General features: G+C 41.4%; 1 protein-coding gene and 1 pseudogene across 2 annotated transcripts in view; both read left to right on the top strand.

The window, feature by feature from the left end:
- The window catches only part of LOC105540913, a 21767-nt pseudogene extending 21601 nt beyond the window's left edge, over window positions 1-166 (top strand).
- RERE (arginine-glutamic acid dipeptide (RE) repeats) overlaps window positions 1-18147 on the top strand; it is a 542692-nt gene that overhangs the window by 51881 nt on the left and 472664 nt on the right. The window lies entirely within an intron of this gene.

Here is an 18147-nt window from a genome sequence, read left to right as displayed (position 1 = left end):
TCATTGTCAAAAAAAAAAAAAAAAAAAAAGCAAATAACTTCCTGTGGCCCTTCAAATTATTTTCTCCACAAGGTAGAATGGAAGATAAACCACTCATTTTGTAGAAGGTGGAGATGCTGGCAACAGGGAGGACCAGATCAACAGGCTTCTTAGAAGAATGAACTGAGGTGTCTACCATGATTGCTTCTGTAGTCTGATCAATTTAAATAAACAGTAACTGCTCTCAGGTTGAAAACAAAGAAAGTCAGACTGCTGCCAGTCAGAGTGGAAGCAGGCAGACTGATGGGGAGTGTGGCCAGACTCTGCAAGGGATATGCTGTGGGCCTGAGTTAGTGTGGTAGTGGTAGAGGTAATGAAGAGTGGTTGGGTTTGGGATTTGATAAAATGATGTGTTCTGAGATGTGAAGGTCTTACCAGTATTTAAAAAAACAGCCTAAGGCAGGCTGAGTGCAGTGGCTCACGCCTGTAATCCCAGCACTTTGGGAGGCCGAGATGGGCAGATCATTTGAGATCGGGAATTTGAGACCAGCCTGGCCAACATGGTGAAACCCCGTCTCTACTAAAAATACAAAAATTAGCTGGGTGTGGTGGCAGGCACCTGTAGTCTCAGCTACTCAGGAGGCTGAGGTAGGAGAATCGCTTGAACTGGGGAGGCGGAGGTTGCAGTGAACCAAGATTGCGCCATCGCATTCCAGCCTGGGGGACAAGAGCGAGACTTCTTCTCAAAAAAAAGCAGCTCAAGGCAAACTATGAGTTAATTAGAGTTTAAAATGCCTTTCTCTTCAAAGTATTTCATAGATTCTGTATCCTTGAAATTCCTCTGTTGGGAGAATGGAACCAGAAAAGGTAAGGACTAGAACTTGGTTGCATTGTGAATCCACTTGCTGATGGAACAAGAAAGATTGCCTGACAGCAGATGTGCATGTTTTCCTCTGTAATGGTCATTGATTTAATATAAAAGATATGTCTGAAGAATGTATGCTTGAATAAGTAATATGTTGAATTTTGGTGTTTGGTGTGATTGTGTTAGCCTAGACCTGTTTAGTAGTAACTGTGAAATATGTTGCAGGAATAATAAGGAATGTAGGGGGTGCCTTTCTGCTGTTATCAAAATCCATTAACAGATTTTCCTATGCTTGACTGCCTTTCATTGTTACACTTTATGGTTCATGCTGAAGGCGTGTGTAAATGACATCTCTTCTATGGTTTCTCAAGGTCTTAAAAAGTGTTGTATTTTGAGTAAGCATCTGTTTATTCCATAGTAAGGATAGATGCTAGACAGGTTATGACTTACTTTGGTTCTGCTCCCCTACTTTGGATAGGATTTTTACCTAGATGGAGCATTGGATCATGTTCTTGAGCTGTATGGAACTTTGATTGGCTCATGTGAATGCTTCACACTGATGGCCACCCTTTGTTGCTTAAGTTGGTAGAGACATAAGCTCATCCTGGGTACACTTTTTAGTGTACAAGGTTCTGTGAAAAGTGGATGAGGGTACTTCTCAAGCCATTAAATTATAGTGGACTGTCTTTTTTTTCTTTAGCAAAATTATGTTTTGGGAGTATGAAATTTAAACTTATATCTGCCATTTGTAAGATACGAAGTCATAGTATGAGTATTTTTGGGGTTTTGTTTGCTTTTTTTAGAGTTGGGGTCTTTTAGGATAGAATTCCCTTTTCCTTAACCACTTAAAGCTTGAGAACAAAGATTTGGAAACCTTTTTTGGGTAGCAGGTCACTTTATTAATCTGATAAAAACTGTGGTTTCTGTTTCCAGAAAAAGACAGATACATATACATGTTTGTTCAACAGATTTATTCAGCACGTATTTATTGAATAGCTAACATCTGCCAGGCATAGTTTATAGATGTTTAGGATATACCAGTGAACAAAAGAGAAAAAAAAACCCAAACAAACCTAAAAACCCTGCCTCTGTGGAGCTTATATTCTAGTGGAATCCAGTGGGTAATAAACAAGAATGTTATGTAGTATATTAGAATATGATAAATGCTGTGGGAAAAAAATAGATACTGTAAGGGAGTTGGAAAGAAATGGGAAGATGGTGGTTGTTGCAATTTAAATAGGGGAGTCAGGATAGGCCTCATAGAGAGGACGATGTTTGAGCAAAAGGCTAAAATGTATGGGAGTTAGCCCTGCGGAGTTCTGCAGCATGAGCTTCCCAGACAGAGGAGAATAGTCAGTGGAAGGGTCCTAAAGTGGACACAAGGAAGACAGTGTGGTGGGAGCAGAATGAGCAGGGGCTAGAGTGGTGTGTCAGTTTCCTGGGGCTGCCATTACAAGCACATGCTTGGTGGCTTAACACAACAGACATTTATTGTGCCACAGTTGTGGAGGTCAGAAGTCTGAAATTAAGATGTCGGTTGGCAGGGTTACTTCCTTCTGGGGGCTCTTAGGGACAGCCCATCCCATACTTCCTCCTTGCTTCTGGTGGCTCCTGGCAATCTTCGGTGGCAGTCCCCAGGAACGGGGGCGGGGGGGAGCGGTTAGGACTTGGACGGATCTTTCTGAGGACCTCCCATTCAGAGTTTACGTTGTCTGTTTTGACTTCTGAGGTAGGTGTGCACCGGTAAGGGGTGGGGGCACGTACAGTTACTCCTTGGGGCCCTTTTAAGGACTTTGGCTGAAATTGAAATGGGGAAGGCACTGGATGGTTTTGAGCAAAGAAGTGACATGATGTGATTTGCATTTTCTCTTATTTCTTTTTTTAAAAAAATTGATTTCTGCTTAGTAGAGACAACTCTCCCTGGGTTGCCCATGCTCTTCTCAAACTCCTAAGTTCAAACAGTCCTCCCACTTCGGCCTCCCATAGTGCATTATTTGCATGGTAAAAGGACAGAAGACTCCTTTGTGGACAGTAGATTGGGACAACAGGCTAGAAATAACGAGATAGGTGGGAGGCTATCATGCTAATTATTCACGTGAGAAATGATGGTGCTTACATCCATTTGCTAGTAGACTTGTGAAAAGTGTATGACTTCTGGATGTATTTTGAAGATAGAGCGACAGTATTTTCTGATGAGGTTTTAAATTTTTTTAGTCAGGATCTCACTCTGTTGCCCAGGCTGGAGTGCAGTGGTGTGATCACGGCTCACTGCAGCCTTGACCTCCCTGGCTCAAATGATCCTTCTACCTAAGCCTCCCAAGTAGATGGGACTATAGGTGTGTGCCACCATGCTCAGCTAAATTTAAAAATTTTCTGTAGAAATGGGATCTCACTATGTTGCCCAGGCTGGTCTTGAACTACTGGGCTCACGTGATCCTCTTGTCTCACCCTCCCCAAGTGTTGGGATTATAGGTATGAGCCATCATGCCTGGTCTCTGATGAATTTCACTGTAGGGTAGGGGTGAAAGAAAGGAGTCAAGGATGAATCCAAGGTTTGGGACTGCGCAGCTTAAAAGGATGGCGGTGTCAGGAGCTGACATGGGAAGGCTGTGTTTAGAGCAGGTTGTTAGTTTGTTTGTTTTTTTAAGATTGAGTCTTACTGTGTCGCCTAGGCTGGAGTGCAGTGGCGCAATCTTGGCTCACTTCAACCTCTGCTTCCCGGGTTCAAGTGATTCTCCTGCCTCGGCCTCCTGAGTAGCTGAGACTACAGGTGCCTGCCACCATACCCAGCTAGTTTTTGTATTTTTAGTAGAGACAGGGTTTCACCATGTTGGCCAGGCTGGTCTCGAATTCCTGAACTCAAGTGATCTGCCCACCTCAGCCTCCCAAAGTGCTGGGATTACAGGTGTGAGCCACGGCACCTGGCCTCTTGAGCTTAGTTTGGACACACTGAGGTTAACGCTGTATTAGATACTCAAGTGGAGATGCCAGGTAGACAGTTTTAAGATGGTGTAAGAGTCTGGAATTCATGTGAGAAACCTGGGTTGGAGATACATAGTTGTGAGTGTGTGGCAAGTGTAAGTAAAGTAAAGCTGGGAAACCAGAGGAGATTACCAGTGGAGTATAGGGGAGAGAAGAGAAAAGGTTCAAGGACAAAGTCCAGGGACGTTAAAAAGTCTGAGACAACAGTCAGCAACAAAAGCTGATAAAGAGATCAGCAAAAAAGGAGGAAAACCAAGAAATCGTAGACTATATTATATGGCATCCTGGAAGCCAGATGAGAAAAATGTATTCAAGCAGGAGGGGCAGATGAAGTGTGTCAAAAATCTGCTAAAAATCAGCTTAGGACTGAGAACTTATCATTGGATTTAGCAATGTGGAGAGATGATCTTGGCAAGATTAGTTTCAGTGGAGGGTTTGGTTCAACATTCTTACTGGAGTGGGTTTAAGAGAGAATGAAAGCAGAATTTGAGAGAGTGAGTATAGCACCTTTGTGAGGATATTTGCTGTAAAGGAGAATAGAGAAATAGGGTTGGAGCTAGTGGAAATTCAGTGAAGACATTTATAGAAGTAGCACGCTGCCTCAAAATCAGGTATAATTTCAGGGGATTAATGGGTACCCAAAATCCCCCTGTGAACCTGCAATTTAAAAACTGCTTGTCAGTAAAACCATGAGGCAGTAACTTCACTTCCTTCCTTGCGATTTCTCTTTTGTATTAAGATGTTGCATGGTTTGGTAATTAGATCAGTACAAGGAATGACAATTCCTATGTGTCTTCAGTTTTCTTTCTAAGGAATAGGCCTCAGTAGAAATTGGCCTTACATTTTTGGAAATCTATTTTATCCTAAGTATTTACCCAGGCATTCTAGATGAATTTAATCTTTATCACAATCCTATGTAACAGGTATTACCCCCATTTTATTATTGTGGGAAAATGGAGGCACGGAGAGATTCAATAACTTTCCCAGAGTCACTCAGCTAGGAAGTGGCAGAGCAGTTTTACTTTGTTTGTTATTATGTATTTGTTTTAAGACAGGATCTTGCCCTGTTGCCCAGGCTGGAGAGCAGTGGGACAGTCATAGCTCACTGCAGCCTTGACTTCCCAGGCTTAAGCAGCCCTCCCACCTCAGCCTCTGGGAACACAGGCCTGTGCCACCACACCCAGCTAATTAAAACAAATTTTTTTTTTTTTTTTTTTTGAGACGGAATCTTGCTCTGTTGCCAGGCTCTGGAGTACAGCAGCACGATCTTGGCTTACTGCGACCTCCGCCTCCTGGGTTCAAGTGATTTTCCTCCATCAGCCTCCTGAGTAGCTGGGACAACAGGTGTGTGCCACTATGCCCAGCTAATTTTTGTATTTTTAGTACAGACGAGGTTTCACCATGTTGGCCAGAATAGTCTCAATCTCTTGACCTTGTGATCTGCCTGCCTTGGGCTCCCAAAACCAAAGTGCTGGGATTGCCGGCGTGAGCCACCGTGCCTGGCCAAGATTTTTTTTTTTTTTTTGTAGAGACAAGATCTCACTATATTGCCCAGGCTGGTCTCAACCCTGGGCTCAAGTGATCCTTCTACCTTGGTCTCCCAGAGTGCTGTAATTACAGACATGAGCTACCACGCTTGGCCTCATGGTTCTTTAATTGTGGATGCTGATAAAGTTTGTGAGTGTGGGGCAGAGAAGTGAGGTGTAGGTAGGTGTTGAAGGGTAAGTGGTGCTTGGGAATTCTTTGAGATTTTCAACTGAAAGATTCTCTGAAAGAGGAAGCATTGTCCTCATGGATTGCTCTCAGATGACATAAAATAAATATAGTAAGATTATAATAGTTTTTATTTTAAGGACTTGAGAATAGCTTCTTTTCTTCCAGCAGAGAGGTAAGCATCCTGTTCCATTGTGTGATAGTTGTTGGCTGGCACACAGATCTCCTTTTTCTATTTCCAGCAGGTGAAATCACTTCCTCTTCACCTGTACTTTATTTTCTGGTCCTTTTGACAGTAGGGCTTGATATTTTGGTATACCCTGGATGGCATTGTTCTGTTGACTCAGATGACCTAAATTACTTGCTGTTTATTGTAAAGTGGTTCAAGTATGCTTTTGAGGTCCTAGAGTTAAAAATGGATGATTCTGAGTCAGTGTGGCTTGAAGAGCAGATCACTAAGGATCTCATAGTCCAGTGGGATGCAGCATTTGATCTGCTCCAGGTCACATCCCCTTTTTCTCTGCTGTTTGTGTTAGTCTTTGCTTTCTGAGGTAACTCAGGCATGTACTCGCTGTAATGTCTACCCAAAGCCAGTCTCATTAAGACCAGCCAAGGCCAGGAAATGGAGAGGAAATAATATATACGAGGGTGCTGGAGCCCAAACAGGTTGTCCTTTACCCCGAGGTACAGGTCAAATTAATGACAGAGCTGGCCTTAGAACCCAGTCTTCTTAATGCCTAAGTTAGTGACTTAGGCATTTTTTTTTTGAGACAGAATCTTGCCACCCGAGTAGCTGGGATTACAGGTGCGCAACACCATGCCTGGCTAATTTTTGTATTTTTTTGTGGAGATAGGGTTTCACCATGTTGGCCATACTGGTTTTCAACTCCTGGCCTCAAGTGATCCGCCTGCCTTGACCTCCCAAAGTGCTGGGATTACAGGCATAAGCTGCTCCTGGCAACTAAGTTAATGTTTTTTAAATAAAGGAGTGTAAGCACTTTTATGTAATCATAAATTTTCATCATCATTATAATGAATGCATAATGTATCATAAGTGTTTTCTGTTTTTTACTGTTGTAACACTATGGATCTTTTTATTTTCATTCAGTAAATAAGTAATTGTCATTATTCTAGGCACTGAGGATATGATAATAAATAAATAGAAGAAGATCTCTGCTCTCATGGAGTTTACATTCTTTCTTTTTTTTTGAGACAGAGTCTTGCTGGAGTGCAGTGGTGTGATCTTGGCTCACTGCAGCCTCCGCCTCCCGGGTTCGAGCAATTCTCCTGTCTCAGTCCTTTGAGTACCTGGGACTACAGGCACCTGCCACCATGCCCGGCTAATTTTTGTTATTTTTAGTAGAGAGGGAGTTTCACCTTGTTGGTCAGGCTGATCTCGAACTCCTGGACCTCAGTTGATCTACCCACCTCGGCCTCTCAAAGTGCTGGGATTACAGGTGTGAGCCACCGCGCCCAGCCTAATTTTTGTATTTTTAGTAGAGATGGGATTTCACCATGTTGTTGGCCAGGCTGGTCTTGAACTCCTGACCTCGTGATCTGCCCACCTCAGCCTCCCAAACCGCCGGGATTACAGGCGTGAGCCACTGCGCCCGGCTGGAATGTATATTCTAGCAGATAAATGTCATCTCATATTTACAGTTATTTCCTTAGGATAGAGTCTAAGTAATGTTACGCATAAAATTGTTGAGTAACTGGAGTGGGCGTGGTGGCTCACGCCTGTAATCCCAGCACTTTGGGAGGCCGAGGCAGGCAGATTTCTTGAGGTCAGGAGTTCGAGACCAGCCTGGCCAACATGGCAAAACCCCATCTCTACTAAAAATACAAAAATTAGCCAGGCGTGGTGGCGCATCCCTGTAATCCCAGCCACTTGGGAGCTGAGGCAGGAGAATTGCTTGAACCCAAGAGACTGAGGTTGCAGTGAGCCAAGATTGCACCACTGCACTGTAGCCTGAGTGACAGAGTGAGACTGTCTCAAAACAAACCAAAACCAAAACTGTTTAGTATTTCTTTTTTTCTTTCTTTCTTTCTTTCTTTTTTTTTTTTTTGGGAGATGAGATCACAGTGGCATGATCTTGACTCACTGCAGCATCCGCCTCCTAGACTCAGGTGATCCTCCTTCCTCAGCCTCCTGAGTAGCTGGGACTACAGGCACATACCACCACAACTGAGTAGTTTTTGTATTTTTTGCAGAGAAGGGGTTTTGCCATGTTGCCCAGGCTGGTCTTGAACTCCTGGGCTCAAGCAATCCTCCTGCCTCGGCTTCCCGAAGTGCTGGAATTACAGTTATGAGCCATCACTCCCAAACCACTGTATTTCTGAACATCAGAATCAACTTTCTTTTAAGCTCTGTAAAAAATGAAGTCTTTTATGGTATTTTTCTTTGCTTAAAATGTATAGTGTTTGCTCTCTCACATACAAGTGTTATCACAAATTAAACTGAGTAGGGACCTCTGAAAGGAAGTTTAAGTATCATTGGTTCTTGGTAAGTAAAGAACATTTTCACTAGATTGCTAAAATATATAAATAGATCTTGTGATTTTTGGCATGCCTGAGAAAATTTTCAGGTAATTTATTGTAAATTTCACTGTACATCAAGAAACATCTTCTTAGAGCTGAATACAGCAGAGAGACTTTAAGACAACAGTCTATGTGGGGTCATCACAGTGAGAATTATTTGATACTTTGTCTAATACATTGGATAACTTTTATGTAATGGCTTGAGGTAAGTCAGTTCTTGCTGTTTGTTTAGTGTGGTGACTGTAAGAAATGGTTGGAGAAAAGGAATGATTGAGCTGCTGTATTCTTATTACTTCTAATTACCCATTCTTCAGGGTAGATAGTATTATTACTCATTTCCAGATGAGGAAATGGAGGTTCAGAGAATTAATTTGTGCAGGGTATCACTATTAGTAATATAACATTTGGGCTTCAAATTGAGGTCTGGGTAGTTAAAGCTTTTTTTTTTTTTAATTTTTTTTAACCATACCATATACTTTTAATAAAAGTGTGACACTTTGGGGCTGGGCGCGGTGGCTCACGCCTGTAATCCCAGCACTTTGGGAGGCCGAGGCAGGCGGATCACGAGGTCAGGAGATCGAGACCGTCCTGGCTAATGCGGTGAAACCCCGTCTCTGCTAAAAAAAAAAAAAAAATACGAAAATTAGCCAGGTGAGATGGCGGTCACCTGTAGTCCCAGCTACTCAGGAGGCTGAGGCAGGAGAATGGCGTGAACCCGGGAGGCGGAACTTGTAGTGAGCTGAGATTGTGCCATTGCACTCCAGCCTGGGCGACAGAGGAAGACTCCGTCTCAAAAAAAAAAAGTATGACACTTTGTTTTCAGAGTGACCTGTCTAAAACTACTGTTTTCTTTTAATTTCATGTAGAAAATACAATGTTCATTCTCTTCTGTTTTCCTATTTTCTTGATATTTTTATTCAAAAAATTCTAAAAATTAAACCTAGGCTTGGGTATTCTCTTTGTTCTTTCTCCCTTCACAGTCAGCTCTATTATTAAATTTTAATGGTATAAAACATAAGAAAAATATTTGGTGACACTTGATACTATGTATTTTCTAGAAAGGCAAAGAGAAAGTCTGGACATCTTAGATAAGCCAATACTTTCCGGAAATGGAAGCACCCATAAAACTTAACTTAAGTAGGTTGCAGTGTAAATGTTAGCAGATGAAATATTGATAACTTTCTTTCTTGTTCTACTTAGAGCTCCTTCGGTGAAGTGCTTATTGGCTTCACTCAGAGTAAGTGGTTCTAATTTTTGACTTTGATACTGTTTTAACATTCAGTAAAAGAAAGTATTTAGGTCTGGTGTGGTGGCTCATGCCTGTAATCCTTGCACTTTGGGAGGTGGAGACAGGCAGATAGCTTGAGCCCAGGAGTTCGAGACCAGCCTGGGCAATATGGTGAAACCCCACCTACACACAGACACACACACACACAAAATTATTTGGCCAAGGTGGCACATGCCTACACTCTCAGCTATTTGCAGAGGCTGAGGTGGGAGGATCACCTGATCCCGGGGAGGTTGAGGCTGCAGTGAGCCATGATGATGTGCTCCAGCTTGGGTGACAGTGACACCCTGCTTCAAAAATAAATAAATAAGTAAATAAATAAAAGAAAAAAGAATTTAAGGGGAAGTTCAAACATTGATGGTTTTTAGAAGAAGGAAAGAGGAAAACTTAGTTATAAAATTTGGTAAGTTGTATATTACATGCTTAATAGAATGAAACAGTGTTTTGGGGCTAGGTGGTGGTGGCTCATACCTGTAGTCCTGCACTTTGGGAGGCCAAGCTGGGCAGATCACATGAGGTTCAAGACCAGCCTGGCCAACATGGCAAAACCCTGTCTCTACTCAAAATACAACAATTAGTGGGGCATGGTGGCGTACATCTGTAGTCCCAGCTACTTGGAAGGCTGAGGCATGAGAATCGCTTGAACCTGGGAAGGAGAGGTTGCAGTGAGCCAGTATCATGCCACTGCAGTCCAGCCTGGGTGACAGAGGGAGCCCCTGTCTTAAAAAAGAAAAGAATGAGACAGTGAAGAAAGTAACCTGGTAACTTCAGGTGAGTGAAAAAATTAGAAAATTACTGAGCCATTTAAAGTGAGAGGAAATTTAAAGTTTAGGAAATTTATATAAGAAATGGTTTGTGAAAATAGGAAGAATGTATTATTGTGTTATGAATAATAAACAGATGAAGAATTTAGAGATTATTACAATTGGTATGGAAACTATGTACTAATTTGGTGTTTACTTGAATATATTTGAACTAATTATGAACCATGTTTTCAGTGGAAAGATGTCTCAGTTAAGCAAAAGTTTAACCTGGGTGGCATGATTGCTAAGAACACAGATGCAGAATCCAAGACTGCCTGGGTTTAAATCTGAGCTCTACCACATAGAAGCTTTTTATTAATGAGGAAGTTGCTTAACCTCCCTGGGCCTCAGCTTCCTCAATACAAAATGGAGATAGTAATAATACCTACCTCATAAAATTGTTATAAGAGTTAGATGAGTTAATATATGCAAAGCTTAAGTGATGAAAGAGGTAAAATATTCCAGTGTTTATCAAACACCCACCATGTGTATTTTATTTATTTATTTTTTGTTTTTATGTTAGTTACTTGTTTTCTAGAAAACATGAAATAACCAGCATGTGTGTTTAATGTTAGGTGCTAGAAAATACAGTTAAGGGAAAAAATTGTCTTTTAAAAAAGTTTATTTGTTTAGTTTTTAGAGGCAAGATCTTACTGTGTTGTCCAGGCTGGAGCACAGTGGCGTGATTGTAGCTCACTGCAGCCTCTGCTTCTGGGCTCAAGAGATCCTCTCATCTCAGCCTCCTGAGTACCTGGAACTACAGGTGTGTGCCACCACATCTGGCTAATTTTATTTTTTTTTTATTTTTGCTGAGACCGGGTCAGGGTCTTACTTTGTTGCCCATGCTGGTCTTGAATGTCTAGCTTTAAGAAGTCTTCCTGCCTCAGCCTCCCAAATTGTTGGGATTATAGGTGTGAGCCACTGTTCCTGGCCCAGAAAAAATTTATAAAGAAAGAAGAAATGTGGCCGGGCGCGGTGACTCATGCCTGTAATCCCAGCACTTTGGGAGGCCAAGGCAGGCGGATCACAGGGTCAAGAGATCAAGACCATCCTGGCCAACATGGTGAAACCCTGCCTCTACTAAAAATACAAAAATTAGCCGGGCATGGTGGCGTGCACCTGTAGTCCCAGCTACTTGGGAGGCTGAGGCAGGAAAATCGCTTGAACCCAGGAGGCGGAGGCTGCAGTGAGTTGAGATCGCGCCACTGCACTCCAGCCTGCTGGCACAGCGAGACTCTGTCTCAAAAAAAAAAGAAAGAAGAAATGCTACTATGAAAGGAGATATGGGGCTTTTCTCATGATTTAATTCTCCTCAGCTGGAATAATGAAATAGTTTTTAAGGAAAAGCAGATGAGGGTTGGACTATTGAGGAGTTAAAATATCCACCAATGAATGAGCACTTTCATGTTGATCATGTTTATGTCCTTGAGAAGATGAGATAAAGCATGGTTTTATTCTGTATAATAGGCTAGTAATTCTTGTTTGATTCTTTTAAGTCATTTAAATAAGTTAGATTTCTTATAGGTTTTAATAGTTTGCCAAAATGATGGCCCAGCGTAGTGGCTCACGCCTGTAATCCTAGCACTTTGGGAGGCCAAGGTGGGCAGATCACCTGAGGTCGGGAGTTCGAGACCAGCCTGACCAACATGGAGAAACCCCATCTCTACTAAAAATACAAAATTAGCCGGGCGTGGTGGCACATGCCTGTAATCCCAGCTACTAGGGAGGCTGAGGCAGGAGAATCGCTTGGACCCAGGAGGTTGTGGTGAGCTGAGATCATGCTATTGCACTCCAGCCTGGGCAACAAGAGTGAAACTCCATCTCCGGAAAAAAAAAAAAAGTAGTTTGCCAAAATGAAGGAGATAATATTAAATTCCTACAAGCAGTGAGTGTAAACCAGAGAAAGTAGAAGTGAAGTCTGAAACATGCTGAAATGAGGAAAACTGAGAACCAAAGAAAGACAGTTTCTGTTGAGGCTGGAGAACAAATGCATCTGGAGTATTCAGGATTGCTGGTGATTATGGCCAGAGAATGGGATGACTCGATTGAATGGCTTTAGAGGTGGAGCAAGTTGTGGCTGCGTGTGTGGATTCGTGGAGAGAGGACACCTAGGAACCAGGTACCTGGTTAGATAAGTACATTTTTGTTGCCATCACCCTGGATTATGACAGGATCCCATTGAGAAGGAAGGCTATGAGCTGATGTCAAAGACTTGAGTAAATGAGTGGGAACGATCACCTAGAGATCATTCTATTAAAATTCTATGGCAGTTCTTTTGTGACAGTTCTCCTTCTCGTTGTCTTTGACTATCATTGATATCAAATGTGTGTACGGTGTTGTAACTTGCTTTACATATAACTTTTTTGTTGAGATGGTGTCTCCTCACTCTGTCACCCAGGCTGGAGTGCAGTGGCGCAATCTCAGCTCACTGCAATATCTGCTTCCCAGGTTCAAGCAATTCTCCTGCCTCAGCCTCCCAAGTAGCTGGAATTACAGACGCACACCACCAGGCCCGGCTGATTTTTGTATTTTTAGTAGAGACAGGGTTTCACCATGTTGGTCAGGCTGGTCTTGAACTCCAGAGCTCAAGTGATTGGCCCACCTTGGCCTCCCAAAATGCTGGGATTACAGGTGTGAGCTACCGCACCCAGCTAATTTTTGTATTTTTTTACATGAGGTTTTGCCATGTCGAGCAGGCTGGTCTTGAACTCCAGAGCTCAAGTGATTGGCCCACCTTGGCCTCTCAAAGCGCTGGGATTTCAGGTGTGAGCCACTGCACCCGGCCAGCAACCTCCTTTCAGCATCTGCTTTCTTTGGATGAGAGTTGTTATGAAGACATATCATCTGGTTATGATTTAATATAATTACATATTATTGCTATAGCATTTCAAAGCATGAAATACTTCTTGAACATCTCTATTTAGACAGATGTTTTGACTTTTAGATCTTTAGGTTAAGATGACAATAGTAACATTTTTGGACCTTAAAATTCACGAAAACTTTCTTTGGTAATTCAATCAGCAAATTGATATTTTATTAAAGGTGCAGACCAGATACTCACTTCTTCAACAAAGTTTCTCTCTTTCTCTCTCTCTCTTTTTTTTTTAAAGAGGTAAATTTCTTAGTCACCCAGGCTGGAATACGGCACAATCTCTGCTCACTGCAACCTTCACCTCCTGGGTTCAAGCGATTCTTGTACCTCAGCTTCCCAAGTAGCTGGGATTACACGCATGTGCCACCAAGCCTGGCTAATTTTTGTACTTTTAATAGATGGGGTTTTGCCATCTGGGGTTTTCACAGCCTGGGTTGACCCGGCTGACCTTGAACTCCTGGCCTCAAGTGATCCACCTGCCTCAGCCTCCCAAAGTGCTGGGATTACAGGCATGAACCACTGTGCCCGGCCCGTAAATTTCTTTTTCTTTTCTTTTTTTGAGACTGAGTCTTGCTGTGTCGCCCAGGCTGGAGTGCAGTGGCCAGTCTCAGCTCACTGCAACCTCTACCTTCCGGGTTCAAGTGATTCTTCTGCCTCAGCCTCCTGAGTAGCTGCTGGGACTACAGGTGCCCACCACCATGCCCAACTAATTATTTTGTAGTTTTGGTTGAAATGGGGTTTCACCATGTTGGCTAGGCTGGTGTTGAACTCCTGATCTCAGGTGATCCACCTGCCTTGGCCTCTCAAAAGTGCTGGGATTATAGGTGTGAGTCACCATGTTCGGCCAAATTTCTTCTTCTTAGAAACACTGATTTTCCTTGTTGAGTTCCTCAAAGCCATTGGAAAGTTCTTATCAGAGCAAGGTACAGTATTTTTTTTTTCCTTGGTAGATTTCTAGGTTTACTTTGTAAGATTGTACTTAGAATGATGCTTCAAGAGGATAAAGTACAGAGTTGCATGTATCAGGAACAAATATCTCAGGTAGCGATGTTTCAGTCCAGTGTAGTGACAGGTTATATCTAGTAATTAAAAAAAATAAGCATGTGTTTGTAACTGAGTATATATTTCAATATAAAACAGTTGAAGCTCCTGCCTTCATGGAGTTTATAGAGATAACAGCTATCTGTATTTTGGTGTCTTTTCTTCCAGTCTGTTTTTCTAGTTATATGCATTATAAGATTGGGATTATTTTACAGAATTGGGTATATAGATATTACATATGTACATATACATATGACAGTACATACATACAAAATTTTATATCTTTTGCTAAACAGCATTTGCAGCAGTTTCTCACAAATCTCTAAAAACCTATTTTATCTCTTTTTTCTGATAGTGAAGTTAGTATATGCCAATTATAAACTTTACATAATGCAAAAAAATGTTTAGCAAATAAAAGTTCCTAATAGTTTTTTTTTTTTTTTTTTGAAACAAGTGTCTCTGTGTCACCCAGGCTGGAGTGTAATGTCATAATCTCAGCTCACTGCAACCTCCACCTCCCGGGTTCAAGCGACTCTCCTGCTTCAGCCTCCCTAGTAGCTAGGACTTCAGGCGTGCGTCATCACGTCCGGCTAATTTTTTGTATTTTTAGTAGAGATGGGGTTTCGTGATATTGGCCAGGCTGGACTCGAACTCCTGACCTCAAGTGATCCACCTGCCTTGGCCTCCCAAAGTTCTGGGATTAGGTGTGAGCCGTAACCCCTGGCCAAGTTTCTAATAATTCTAATCTCCAAAATGATAACTGTTAGGGGTTTCATGTTTTTTCTCTAAAAAACATCTATGCTATATGCATTTTCTTTTTCATTACATTGTTTTCCCCCAATAGGTGGGTTGTTACATCTCCTTAGTGGATTCTGACTGCTGTAGTTATTTTCTGTCTTTTTTTAATTAATAGAAATAGGATTTTACTCTACATACTGTACTGAGACTTGCTTTTTAATCTTAACCACAAATCATGAACATTTCCCCAAACAGGTGCACACATAGTCTATTTTTTAATAATTACAGGTATTCCATAAGAAAACATGTTAGTGTTATAATTTGGCCAGTTTTCAACTGATAGATGTTTAGATTGCATTCAGTTATTTGCTATTATGAATGATGCTGCAGTTAACATCCTTGTCAATATCTTTCTGTAAACCTGGAAATATTTTTACAGGATGAATTCCTAAAAATAGAGTTACTGAGTCAAAGGTTAGGCATATTTTAGATTTTAGTAGAAATTGCCAAATTACCCTCTAAAAAAGATTGTACCAATTTACATTCCTGTGGGCAGTACATTAGCCATAGGTTTTCAAAATGCAGCATTTTATTGAGTGCTTGCAGTTTGCCACAATGTTGTTCTACGTCACTGTACCCTTCCTTTGTTCTTCATGGAGTGTTAAGTGTAGTTATTTCCACAGATGAGGAAATTGAAGACAGAGCTAGTACGTAGTAGGGCTATAAGTAGACTGAGACAGTCTGCTTCTCGAGGCTGTGCTCTCTATCAATAGGTGACATTTTCTCTAAATCTAGTTTTGGCCAAAACATTCAGTGATGTTACAGTATTGAAAATGTAGGTTTGCATTATTGAGAAAGTAAGGCCCTAATTATCCATAATCCACGGGGAATGACCCCCTACAGTCATCCTTTAAAAAAAAAAAATTTTAAATAAGTACCCATTCTGTGTCAGGTACTGTAACTGTACCTCATGACAATACCTTACTTAACTATTTCAATAATATTCTGAAATAAGAATGTTTACTCCATTACAGGTGAAAACACTGTTCACTGGTATTGACCCTTTGTGTTACAGAACTTTTGGTGATAGTTGTTTCAAGCTTTGTTTTAGAAAATTTCCAATATTATTAGTGTACTTAAAAATTAATGATGTTGGCCGGGCACGGTGGCTCACGCCTGTAATCTCAGCACTTTGGTAGGCTGAGGTGGGCGGATTACCTGAGGTCAGGAGTTCAAGACCAGTCTGGCCAACATGGTGAAACCCCATCTCTACTAAAAATACAAAAAATTAGCCAGGTGCAGTGGTGTGCACCTGGAATCCCTTGAGGGTGAGGTGCTGAGGCTTGAGAATCGGTTGGACCTGGGAGATGGAGGTTGTGGTGAGCTGAGATTGTGCCACTGCACTCCAGCCTGGGCAACAGAGCGAGACTTTGTCTCAAAAAAATAAAAATAAAAATTGTGTGGCCTGGGTGTGATGACTCGTCTGTAATCCCAGCATTTTGGTAGGCTGAGTCAGAAGTATCGCTTGAGTCCAGGAGTTCGAGACCAGCCTGGGCAGAGACCCCATCTCTACAAAAATAAAATAATAAAGTTAGCTGGGCATGATAGCATGAGCCTGTAGTCCCAGGTACTTGGGAGGCCGAGGTGGGAGGATCGCTTGAGCCTTGGAGGTTGAAGCTGGAGTGAGCCATGACTGTATCACTGCACCTCACCCCAGGTGAGCGATTGAGACCCTGTCTCCAAACAAACCAAAATGATGTGTTTTACATCCTTTAAAGTGTTTGGAGTTTTACAACTTTAAAAATGGTTCAGAATTCAGTGTCTTAAGGTTGTCCTTCAAGAATTAGGCATCTGCCTATCACTTTGTACCTGGACAGTCATTTATTGGGTCGGTGATTTTTTAATGGAATACTGTGGATTGGGATTGGAAGTGCAGTATTTTAAATCTTCCATATATGATTGTTTTTTGTGTTTTCCTTGAAATTGCTTTTTTCCTAAAAATAAAATACAGCAGCAGTTTACCCCCCAAAACAAAGTTTTTTACTCCTTTTACTCAGATCATTGGGTAAAAACATTTACTCAAATCAGTGATTTACTATGTGAGGTAGTAAACATTTTAGGCTATGTGGGCCAGATGGTCACAACTACTCAACTCTGCCCTTATAGCCCCAAAACATGGATACATGCTTTTATAGCAAATGGGTATGTCTGTGTTCCTATACAATTTATTTGTAAAAACAGGTTGTAGTCCAGATGTGGCCTGTGGGCCATCGTGTGCCAGCCGCTGGCCTCTAGAAGTTGCCTGATGAACGTTTTCCCCTAAGGATGATGAATTCCTTCTCTGAGTACACAGTTTCTCTTGGAACTTGGGGTGTGAAATGGATTTCCTTTGTCCTCCTAGTCCACACCCACACTTTTGAAACTTTAGAGCTCTTGCATTATGAGAATAGAACCAAAGGCTCTTGAGGGACAAGCGTCAGTGTTGTTAACATGTATTGATAAGTGAGTGAATTCACATCTTTTGTGTTGTAAACAGAACTCTTGAACACCTAACTGGCCTGTAAATTTCTTCATTTTCTTTAACAGAAAAGTTTACTGTCCGGTTCTTTATGGTAGGCACTACCCTCATGTGACTATTTAAATTAACTTAAATAAAATTTAAAGTTAAGTTCTTCAATCACACTAGCTGCATTTCAAGTGTTCAGTGGCTACACGTTGACCAGTGGCTGCTGTATTGGCCAGCACAGATAAAGAATATTTCCATTATTCCCGAAAGTTCTGTTGGACAATACTCGTCTAGAATTCTGACTGAAGGGTTAGACAAAAAGGACATAGAAATGATATTAAAGTATAATGAATGAATGATACTTTGATTGTCTTCTGAAATGGATATTGTGGTTTATACAACTTTCCTGGAAAGAATGTTTTTCCATGGTTAGAATTAGAGTGCAGAGTATTCCTGTGTGAGTACATAAATAATCAAATTTCCTCTTAGGTTTCTATCTTTAAGGTATAGCCGAAAATCAAGATTCCAGAAACACATTCTTTTTACATTATTTGGAAGAAAGTCATTATGCTACTAAGTAATTCTAAAGAAAAAGACATCATTCAGCTAATGGATGCCTCATGAAGTCATGGCCTTTGTATTCCAAATGGCCTGTGGCTATTTCAAGTGTTCCTTCTGTATCACTCCACCACATACTCTTTTCTCCATCACTTTTATTTATTCATTTTTTTAAATTTTATTTTATTTTATTTTATTTTATTTTATTTTATTTTATTTTGAGACGGAGTCTCACTCTGTCGCCCAGGCTGGAGTGCAGTGGCC

This window comes from Mandrillus leucophaeus, unplaced genomic scaffold (genome assembly GCF_000951045.1).
Source record: "Mandrillus leucophaeus isolate KB7577 unplaced genomic scaffold, Mleu.le_1.0 Scaffold105, whole genome shotgun sequence".
Taxonomy (NCBI): domain Eukaryota; kingdom Metazoa; phylum Chordata; class Mammalia; order Primates; family Cercopithecidae; genus Mandrillus; species Mandrillus leucophaeus.
The sequence above is the reverse complement of the archived record's forward strand: the minus strand, read 5'-3'. Positions and strand labels throughout refer to the sequence as shown.